Raw genomic sequence first — 11993 nt, 5'->3', positions numbered from 1 at the left:
ACTCACACATACATTCACCAGTACCATAAAAACACTAAACTGAAACCTACAACATATACCCAGAGGACCTGGTGGAGACTTATGGATGCCCTGTGCATCCTACATCAGTCTCTGTGAGTTTGTATGAGCTTTGCCCAGTTAATGTAGAGAGCCTTGTTTTTTTCTGTTTTCCATCCCCTTTGACTCTTACAATCTTTCTGCTTCCTCCTTTCATGAGGTTCCTTGAGGCCAGACAGGAAGGTTGGATGGAGACATCCCATTTAGGGCTGAGTGTACCCAAACTCCTCTCTGTCTCTCTCTGTCTCACTCTATGTCTCTCTGTCTCACTGTATGTCTCTCTGTCTCTGTCTCTCTCTGTCTCTCTCTCTGTCTCTGTCTCTCTCTCTGTCTCTGTCTCACTCTATGTCTCTCTGTCTCACTGTATGTCTCTCTGTCTCTGTGTCTCTCTGTCTCTCTCTCTGTCTCTGTCTCTCTCTCTGTCTCTGTCTCTCTCTGTCTCTCTGTCTCTCTCTGTCTCTCTGTCTCTCTCTGTCTCTCTGTTTCTGTCTCTCTGTCTCTGTCTCTCTCTGTCTCTGTCTCTGTCTCTCTCTGTCTCTCTCTCTGTCTCTCTCTGTCGCTGTCTCTGTCTCTGTCTCTGTCTCTGTCTCTCTGTCTCTTTGTCTCTCTCTCTCTCTCTCTCTCTCTCTCTCTCTCTCTCTCTCTCTCTCTCTCTCTCTCTCTCTCTCTCTCTGTCTCTCTCCATAATAACTGGCAATGAGTCTCTGTATTTTTTTTTCCCATCTGCTGCAGGAGGAAGCCTTGATGGCTAAACAAATCCATATGAGTACAGCAAAATATGTTGGTTTTTGTTGTTGTTTGTTTTGAAAGGGTTTTTTGTTGTTGTTGTTTGTTTTGTTTTTGGTTTTTTTTTGGTTTTTTTTGTTTTTTAAGACAGGTTTTCTCAGTGTAGTCCTGGGTGTCCTGGAACTCATTTTGTAGACCAGGCTGGCCTCAAACTCAGAAATCTGCTTGCCTCTGCCTCACAAGTGCCTCACAAGATTAAAGGCATGGGCCACCACCGCTTGGCAGCAAAATATCTTTAGCAGTAATTTTATTGGTACCTTTTGAATTTTATTTTTTTATACTTCGGTACTGTTTGCTTGTAAGGCACTGGGTTATTTAGTGTCAACTTCTTGGTCACCCAAGCAGTGTTGCATATAGGTCTCATGGAGGGGGCCCCAAGTCAAATCAGATATTGACTAGTTACTAACTCAACTTTGTGACACATTACCGCAGCATGTCTTGTAGATAGGATAGCATTATAGACCAAAGGGTTTGTGGTTGGTTTGGCATTTACCTTCTTCTGGCCTTCAGGTACAAACAAGCACACACGAGTGAGCACAGTCTCAGCTACAGGAGAGAAACGATACTGCTCTTTTCAGCACATAGCTAAACTACAGACGTGGAAACAGATTCCTAAGTGCTGAAACATCAAAATATTAAGTTTGATTTATTACCTAAGATGTATTCCAGTGTCAGGAGACAGAATGAGACAAGCAAAATGGCTCAGAGAATCATGGGACCCATCCCTGATCAACCAAACTCTTTGTTTAAATGTGAAGGGCAACTTTCCAGCAAAAGGGTAGGGAAGGAATCCCAGGCACATGAATCTAAGACATGGAGCTTTATATCAGCTGCAACTGCGTCAACAAGAGGCCATCCTTAAAAATAGCATACCCAGCACTCAGGAGGGAGAAGCAGGCAGATTTCTGAGTTTGAGGCCAGCCTGGTCTACAGAGTGAGTTTCAGGACAGACAGGGCTACACAGAGAAACCCTGTCTTGAAAAACCAACCAACCAACCAAACAAACAAACAAACAAACAAACAAACAAACAAAATAGTGTAATGTATCTGTCCCGCAGTCCATTCTTAAGCATCCATGATTTGAAGAACAATGATACCCCAGACTCAAGTAGTATGTAAACACAAAGAGAGTTTCATTCTGCAGAAGTGCTGCGTTCTGGGGTCTTCCATTATCAAGATTGCTTCAAGTAAATCTGCATACCTGAATTATTAGTACATTATGTAGGAAATGCTTAAACTTCAAAGAAAGTGGAGTGTTGGTCCATTCATTTAAGGAAGAAAACAAAAGCAACAGGAGATAAGGTTGTACAATTATGGAAGGAGGGTATAATAAAAGCAGGCTCGGGGTATGGGGGGCTGGGAAGTAGAAACTTAGGAAGTTCTTTGCTATGTCCTCCCCTTTCCCTGATTGTCTTTCTTTTTCTCCTCCCTGTCCAGCTTCTCACCGTGGTATGCCCTCTTGTCTCTCGGTGCTATGTGTCTGAAAACAACCAAAGAGCCTCTGTGTCTGTGTGTGTGTGTGTGTGTGTGTGTGTGTGTGTGTGTGTGACTGTGTGTGTGTGACACTGTGTGTGTGTGTGTGTGTAAGACAGTGTGTGTTTGTGTAAGACTGTGTGTGTGTGTGTGTGTAAGACAATGTGTGTGTGTGTGTGTGTGTGTGTGTAAGACATTATCTGAAATATGTCATCCTAAATTCATCAACTATTCCATGTTAGAAATCTTCCAGTGGCAGATCCTGATGGAATCTGCAGCCAGAACTCTGAATCCCAGGCCTACATCCTATCCACCTTGCTTCCCTTGTCTAAAAGGAAGAGCCCTCCTCCTGCCTTCCTTCTTCCTCTCTCAGACCCAGAAAGACTGCCTCATCCACATCCAGTGATTGGCTTCTTGCCGTCATTATTATTATTTAATCAATTAGTGGAATTCAATTAATCAATTCCACTACAAACTATATAGGTATAAACAGCCAAAAGAAAAACTATGCATTGGGCTTTGTGTCTAATCGTGGCAGTTAACAGGATGCTCACACATATAAAGAGTAAAGGGGGCTCTTGTTCAAAGGCTCTCATCTATTATTACTCCAGCATCATAGTTTTAACAGGGCTCCCACTGCTAAATTATTTTAGATGATGTAAACATAAATTTAATGATGATTGTGATATGAACCAAACAAAACTAGAAGTCTGCATGTTAAGTAAATCATAAAGATTAGGTTATGTTATCTACAAGGTATGCCTAGGAGCTCTCAAACCTAATGGTTTTGCAGTTTGTACACAGGTAATATTAACTTGCTTCATCACACTGTCGGTGAAAAGGGGTTCAGTCTTCTCTTAATAAGGTAATATAGCACAATACTTTCATAAATTCTGTCATCAGAACTGCAGTGAGGCCTGCTTAAAACACAACTAGACTCGTTAAATGTTATTATTCCTTCGAAAAGGAGGAGATAGGCAAGGTCATTGGCTCTTCACCTGAGTATCTTGTCATTCCTCCCAGCTGGCTGTTTGTGATTACACCCTAATTATATAAGGCCACAAGGTTTTCAGGATATACAGGCTAAAACAGGGAGGATCCCCCAAAACAGCCTTGAAAAATAGTTAGATATACTGAGTAAAGGCCCCAAGTATTGCCTAACATTTTCCCCTTGGAAAAATGTTCTCATAACAAATGATGATTCTGCCTTACTACTTTATGTCTCATGATATCTAAAATGTTGTATTCAATATACATACATCTCAAATATACTAAAATACATAAACCACACACAGAGACACAGAGAAAAGTATTTTCAAATATGCAAAAATAATGATGGGTGTCTATCTCTCTGAATACTGCCCCCACCTTCTTGGTTCTTGTTAACCTAAAAACCTACAACAAAAAAACTTAGTAATTAAATATCTCAATAATGTAATCTTGTTTTGCGATACAATGCCATGTATACATTCCCATAGTTATAATAGTCAACACATGTTAACAAAACACGACTGAAAGATGTATGTCTAATCCCTTGAATCTTTGTTAACTTTGTTAAGCTTTAGATATTTAGAGACACTGAGTCACCTAAAAAGCTCTGATCATTTACAGAAGGATTCATAGAAAGAAGTGGGGTTCCTAGTCTCTCTATATATTAAATGTAATCTATAGTTCAAAGTTTATTTTGATTTTAAAAGAGCTTCAGTTCAAAATGATAACTTTTAAGATTCAACAGAGATGAAATTATAAAACCCTAGCCTCATGAAAATTAGTTATTGTACATTCTTGAAGACATTTAAGCCATACAAGTTAATGGTCAATCTCCTTATTAATGATCAAGTTCTTTAATGTACTCAGAACTGTTTGTATTCAATCTAATTCAAATTTAACTCATTGACAGAGACAAGCTAGGCAGGAGGGACAAACTTATTCTCCCATTATACAGTCTTCTGTACATGTTATCAAGGTTAAGCCTAAAGCAAGTATTTCAAAACAAGTTAAAAATAAGCTTACTGTCTTTAATGTAAAATAATATTCCAAATTGTGATGCTAAAATCAAATCAAACTGGTTATACAAAAAATAAATGCTTGGGTAAAATGGGCTTCATTTACAATACACTAGCATAGGAGGATTTCCTCAGGCCCAAGAAGTTCCATTGTATGGAGCACAAGAGTCAGTCCCAGGCTAGCATCATTGCAGGATAAGGATGCATGGGAAAATAGGCTGTCAAAGACCTGTTGATGCTGTCTTTGTCTGTCTAGGCCTAACCAGCTCTGGCTGTTGTAGATCTGTGCAGCTCCTGCCCCGTAGAGGATCTATGAGTCTGCACACGCATCTTACATGTCCCCCAAAACAGAGAGTCGTCGAATATCAACTACTCTGGCCTCAGTGTCTCCTACACTGACATATGAGGATGCTATAAACAGTGGAACCTGGTACCTAAGCCTACCACTGGACTGGTATGGGACCTGCATGCTAGTACAACTGACCATGCCCTCTTCTCTGCCTTTCAGTTCTTCATTTTAACAAAAGCTAATTTTATGGTTCACACCTGTCTTAGGGTTTTACTGCTGTGAACAGACACTATGACACAGGCAGGTCTTATAAAGGACAACATTAAATAGGGGCTGGCACACCGGTTCAGTCCATTATCATCAAGGCAGGAACATGGCAGCATGCAGGCAGGCATGCTACAGGAAGAGCTGAGAGTTCTACATCTTCATCTAAAGGCTGGTAGCAGAATACTGACTTCCAGGCAGCTAGGGTGAGGGTCTTAAGGCCACACCCACAGTGACACACCTACTCCAACAAGGCCACACCTCCTAATAGTGCCATTCCCTGGGCTAAGCATATACAAACCAACACATTCCACTCCCTGAACCCCATAGGCTTATTCAAACAATTGAGTCTATGGGGGAGTGGGGTAGGCCAGCCATATCTAGTCATAGCATAATTTAAAAAGTACATTTAGTTCAACTTCCAAAGTCCCCATAGTCTATCGCAGTCTCGAAAATGTTAAACGTCTAAGTTCAAAGTCATTTCTGAGAGTCATCCAATCACTTAACTGTAATTCCCAATGCAATACAGGAAACTGTTGTGCCATGGAAATGTTAGTGATCCACCCTCCTCCCCCCCAACCTCCCCAAACACACACGGTTTCGCTCTGATGTAACTCACAGCATGGTGTTTCTTGTATTTGAGCTAGCTCAGGCCCCCTCAATCCATCACCATCACACAGGATAGTTTTGGTGGTAGGGGAGAAGCAAGGTGGGAAAACGTGTGCAAGCATCTAACTGGAAATCTAAATTGCCTGGTGCTGGGAGTTATATCATAAGCTTAACTTCTGCTCTCCTCTGCATTGGTGGTCTTTGGTCAAGGGCTGGGCTTGTAACCTGGACTGCAGGTTTTTTGGGGAAATAACCCAGAGATGCTGGTTGTCTTGAGGGTGTAACCTGGAAACTCTGGTCTTGGTGGGGATTAGCCTAGAGACTGGAGCTAGGCTCAGGTTTTGTTGGGAGGCAACTTGGAAACTAATGCTAGGTATCAGCCTGTTAGTTTACCTGAGTTCAAACTTAGGTCAGGTTCTCTAAAATGGAGTCTGAACTTTAAAAAAATGGCATATCATGTCACCATGATTGAATCTAGAAGACCTGTGAGAGCTGATGGTCTATCTAAACATGGGGTGAGGGTTCTGCAACTTCCTGACAAATGGCACATATGTCATGAACTGTCTCCCCTTGAGCTCCTGGGGATCCCATAGCCCAGAGGGTTAAAGCCTTAGTAGAATCGGCCCTCTGGGGGTATGGGCCAGAATGTGACCCTCCTTTAGAGGAAGAAGGGTGTGCAATGGTGAGGCCTGTAAGAAAAAAGGTCTCATCCAAACAGAGGGCCTCTCTACCAGGTATTGCCACATGGTGATGTATGGCACTTGGTGCAGGTGGCCCCAAGTCTTCACCCAGAAAATGATGGGGAGATGGGAAGTCCCCTCCTCAGACCATAGGTGAGCCATTCATTCCTGCAAAAGATGGCTAGTTTGTAGGGACAACCAATCAGATCCAAGTCTTCTATGACTCTGTGAAAGTCCTTAAAATGGTTCAGGTCCAGTGTGGTGCTTTATGCCTGTTCCATTCTAGGAATTAAAAAAAAAAAATTGTACAAGAGGACAAAAAGCACAAACAGAATACACAAAAACACAGAAGGACATTCCCAGAAAACCAAAACCAAAACCAAAACCAAAAGGCTATCTCACATGGTCTTCCTCCCTGCTCATGGGAGGCCCATAGACCCACAGCCAGCTCAGGATCCAGATGAGAACTAGCAAGTTCTCCTGCTTTCTGGTAGGAAATCTGGGAGAGTCTTCCATTACCCCTGGCCAGGTAACTATGAGTCAACCTTGCTCCTCTTGGCCTTCAGAGTAAAATGGAAACAGAATTAATGGAGGAATAGAAACATAAATATGGAAAAGATGAAACACAACCAGGCACCTGGACCTACCAATCAGACAAACCCTCCACTATTGGGGGGGGTGGGAGGGGGCGGGAGGGAGGTGGGGAGGGAGGGGGGTACTAGAGTGAATCACAGAATGAGCACCCAAAAGTAAGGGTCCATGATTCACTGAAGAATGACACCCCAGACTCAAACAGTATGTAGACACAAAGGTTGCTTCATTCTGCCAAAGTCCTGCATGCTGGGATCTCCCATTAAGTTAGAGAGACACCAGAGTGAGTTAGCAGGCCTGATTTAATGTGCATTCGGGGGATTCCTGGCTAGGTGACTTTATCCTACTCTATCTCTTAGGGACATTCCAGAACATTATCTGGGTGTGAGGGCTGGAAACTGTTGCTGACCCACTGTCGTTACTTCGGGCCAAGTGGAGGGGCATTTTCTGATTAGTTGCTTAAGGCCTGGGATTTTAGGTGTAATCCCCTGAACTGCCTATTTGAAGCCTGTCATGGAGTCAGCCTATCTCATCACATTAAGTACACTTAAATGTGCCTGTTGTTTCTTCTGTGTCTCAAAGCCTGCTCTTCCTACCTGAAATACGATAGTCCTTTTTTTCCCCCTTGGCACTTCTTTACCTTATTACTGCACCAAGACTTCATACTCTTGCTTTCATTTCTCCTTTCAGTTACTTGTTATGCTTTTCAGATTGTCACCCTCTCTCTGATTCCGTGTGTGTGTGTCTGTGTGTGTCTCTGTGTGTGTTTATGTGTGTGGTGTGTGATTGGCGTTTTTCTTTGCTTTGCGCACACACACACACATACACTCACAGTGTTTATTGATATGTAAATCACAGGATTCAGCTTACTGAGATTCAGATGTCGTTTGGAATATGATAGCTGCTAGCAGTGCATTTTGCTTGTTCAGCTTTGCCTCCTGATTCAGATGTGTGCCCACTCTTCCTTTAGGTTGCTTCACCACACCACCTCCTACATCCAAAGTCTCAGCAGGCACCTCAGGCCTGGGATCTCTCAGGAATGGTACAGTTCTCAATTCCAGAATCCCTCAACACTAACCCTACATGGATTTGGAGGAGTTAGCCAGAAAGGCCTCCTACATGGGGCAAAGGGCTGGCCAGTGATTTGTTCTAGACAGAGGCAGGCTCTAGGTCAACATACTTCTCACACAGCTAACACTGATCTTTTCTCAGAATGTCAGGGAAAGCAGACGTCTGGAATCTCCCACGGATGGGCAGTGCAAAAGTCTCCCTGCAAAATTGAAGGTCACATAGGCTAATAGAAATGTCCAGGTCCTGGGCTACATAGACCTAGGGACCCTGGGTGTTTCCTCTATGCCCATCAGCCTCCCTCTTCCCAAGATGGCTACAGACAAATGCCAATCATGCTCTTGATTGCCTTCTCAGCACAGAGCAAGTGCCAGCCTCACTTGGGTGACTGGTGGCCCCTCCTCCTTGCCCTGTTTCCCCACAGCAGCTCTCAGACAAGAGGTTCATGGGTTTTGTCCTGAGGACATCTGGCTGCTCTCTATCTTGCCAACTCTCAACATGGCATGACCCCCTCATGCTCTTAATATCAAAGCTGTGCATAGAGCAAGCACACAGGCTTTCCTAGAAATGTATCCTGTGTCACAATGGAATGAAGCTGTCAGGGTCTTAAATGTTCTTGACTTGGTTGAGCAGAGGTTGTATGCAGATCCTTCTCCCAGGAATACACACTCCTCCTGTTTTGTTGACCTCCATAAATACTTTATGTTCCAATTTTAAATGCTCACTGGCCATCACCTGAACAGAGTTCCTCTTTCCCTTTCCACATAATGAGCCTCATGATTTTCTTTCCCAACCTCACTGTATTTGGAAATCAAAGTTTGCCATCACTAATGTTTTAGAAATTCTTTATTAATGGCATTTGAATTATTTCTAAAGATGAACAACTGAGAATGACATAATCACAAGCTATGATTCTGGCTCAGTAGGTAAGAGCACTTGGACTTCATTTAGAGTTTTCTATTATCTTTGTAACGAGCAGTCACTGAAGCCAGGTGCTACGTAAGCAGTCATTGAAGCCAGGTGCTATGTAAGCTATCCAGAAAAAGAGTATCCCAGGGAATTCTTTTTTCTAATGGTGTGTGTGTGTGTGTGTGTGTGTGTGTGTGTGTGAGAGAGAGAGAGAGAGAGAGAGAGAGAGAGAGAGAGAGAGAGAGAGAGAGAGAGAGAGAGAGAGATATGGCAATTGTCTTTGATTTGCTTTCAATTGCAAGTCTCAGAGAGTAAACGATCTCATAGTCCCTGGTCAGTAGGGAGTTAGCATCCAGGGAACAACAACTGGGTATTTCAGAGATAAAAGAAAGTTCTTTAGTTAAACAGAAATCAGCTAATACCAGTTTAATTTTATAGTTTGTGTCATTAAATGTTTTGAAACCCTGGACATATTTTTGTTCAAAAGGCAAAAATAATGCTCCTTGTCACAATTCCAGAGTTTGAATATACTCTTTGTGGGAATACAAAACAAAAAAAGAACAAGGATACTTTGTATTTACATTGTCGTTTATCCTGTCTAGTTTAGATTTTTCAGTGAAATCTCATGCAATTTGCTTGCAACTCTCCTCCTTAATATGCTTGTTTGCTCTAAAACATTAAAAGTTGGGTGGTAGGACAAAGTATTTCAGGACTCCTTGAGCTGTCCTGTTCTGTAAGCCCCGTCTTCACCATTGTTCTAGAAGTTTCTCCCAGAGATTGGTGCTGTGGTCAGTGCCTTGGTTTGGACTTCTTGGTGTGGCCCAGGAAAAGTGCATAGCAGGAAGTATCAGCAGACTTATGTGTGTAGGGGGATGGCATCTAACAAAAGAACAGCATCTCATAGGCTCTCCAAGAATAGCCACCAATTCCAGCACTCACCTATAAGCAAATAGTTGGGTGAGCATTCTGGAGAATGCTAAAGGTATATAAATCTTAGGCAGAACACTGCTTGCAAAAAAGCTCTCTTGCACAAGAATACTCTGTGCACAAAGATGAAGGAGAGGAGGAAAAAGAGGAAAAAGAGGAGGAGGAGGAGGAGGAGGAGGAGGAGGAGGAGGAGGAGGAAGATATGTAGGAAGTAGGTACAGGTGAGAAAGAGGAAGCCTGTGGAATGCCAAAGGAACAATGAGGTCCTTGTCCTGTATCTATGGCTCTCTGCATATAATTCGCACAAAGGAGAATAAAATCCACAAATGACATGGAAAAACAATAGCAGAAACTCTCCAGAGAAAGAGACATAAGCACCCATTGGGATGGATATATTTGTATTCACTTGTGTTAGGAATCTATCCAAAGGCTTATAAAGTCTTATTGATTATTGGCATTGAAATGGTGCTGAAACACACCCTTAAAAGAAACACTAACCACTTAGAAGTCCAGTAGTGTCAACTAACCGGAGTTCCATTGAATTCTAGAGAACAGTCTTTTAACTGATTTACAGAAAACAATACATGTAAGTTACTGTTCACAATAGATGATTTTGAAAATCAACTAAAACTCAAAGGTCTTAAGACCATGTAGAACAGTAGTTTAATTGTTTCCAAGAGTTCAATACATCAGATAATACACCATGTTGTTGTATAGTACTTAGTGTATAAGATGTCACAGTTGAGGCTCCATGGCTGCTATTTTCTTCCAACCTATGTTTTAGAGTTGACAGGGCTACATAATCAATTCAAAAGTTTATGGGTAACAGAGTTATTATGAGGGAAACATCGTGGGAGATTAATGTGATGAAACTGGAACGGGCTAACTGAAGGTTTGGGTATGTAACTTGGTGTTAACAAGCCTATGTGTAGTTCCTTGATCTTTCTTAAAGAAACTGTTGCAGGGGTTGCTGTGTACACTCTTTTTTTCTCTTTAAACTTGTTTGTAAGAACAAGAGTGGGTAACTTTGAACCATTCCTTAGCTTAACAATCTGGCAGTTGAGTTAATGGGCAGATGGCCATTCATTCATCCCACTTATACTTGCCCTCCCCTTCACCTTTTGTTTTATTCCAATCATTTTGTATATGTGGTGTCTTAAGTGTTGGTACATCCACTTAGCTTGCCTATTTATCCATTTTGTTTCTGATTCTTAGCTAGCCCTTGAAAACATAGCTTTGCCTGTAGTGCTTTTATACAAAAATTTGTATGTCGATAAAACAGTCTATTCTTTAGAGATAGATAATAAAAGAGAAGCAAAATGTGACTCCTTATATGCATAAAGGCTTATTTTACCAAAAGATATAGAGAGCTCATCGCATAGTTCATAGAACAACTGGGCTTTGCACAGTGTGGAGGAGAACTAAAAATGTCACACACACACACACACACACACACACACACACACACACACACACACACACACACACACACACACACACACTCACACACACTCACACACACTCACACACACTCACACACACACACCAGACTTTACATACTCATGATGTAGTTTTGTGTGCTAGAGAGCACCCTGATAAACAGAAAGATGCATTTGATCAACAAAGGAGTGTTTTGTATACTAAAGAGTCACAGCCTGTGTTTTCACAGCATTAAGTTTGGTGTGTTTTTCAGAGATGAGTATTGAAGACTTACAGGTGGTTTTCATGGTGATGCTGTAAGGAAATGACAGCCAGCCCTGACCCAATGGCACTGTGTTTTTGCCTGCTCAGAAATGAACTACTGCATCCCAGTCATTAGAATGCTCAACCTGGAAAGTGTTTTCCATGCTGCCTGCCTTAGTAGACTAGATACAAATGAATGGTTTCATGCTTATCATATTTAACCCTTTCCACTACTTTTGCATGCTTGTTTATTTCTCAGTTTAGTCCATCCTAAACATAATGTATGCTACAGGGCAAAAGAACTCATTAGTATGTTCTTTGTATCTTAATACTTGTTGTGACAGAATGATCAAAGAAAAGGAGATATATTTTAAAGGAGTGTAAAAGTGCAGTCTCTAACATTCACAAACTTGAGGGGTTTTGTTTGACCGTGTGTAGGTTAATGGGATGGCTTCAAAGTAGATAAGTTGGGCTGGACTAGGGAGGTCCTGAAGGAGGAGGGATAAATATTTCCTTATACACTTTAAATATTAAAAATGTGTTACAAGCACATTTTGGTCAGTGGCTTTTAGCTCTTACACTTTAAGTTTTGACTTCTGTTTCTGTCTGTCTCTGTTTGTCTGTCTCTGTCTGTCTCTGTCATTCTCTCAT

This window comes from Mus caroli, unplaced genomic scaffold, assembly GCF_978045245.1.
Source record: "Mus caroli unplaced genomic scaffold, Mus_caroli_1 scaffold_518, whole genome shotgun sequence".
NCBI classification, from domain to species: domain Eukaryota; kingdom Metazoa; phylum Chordata; class Mammalia; order Rodentia; family Muridae; genus Mus; species Mus caroli.
Note: the sequence above shows the minus strand (reverse complement) of the source record.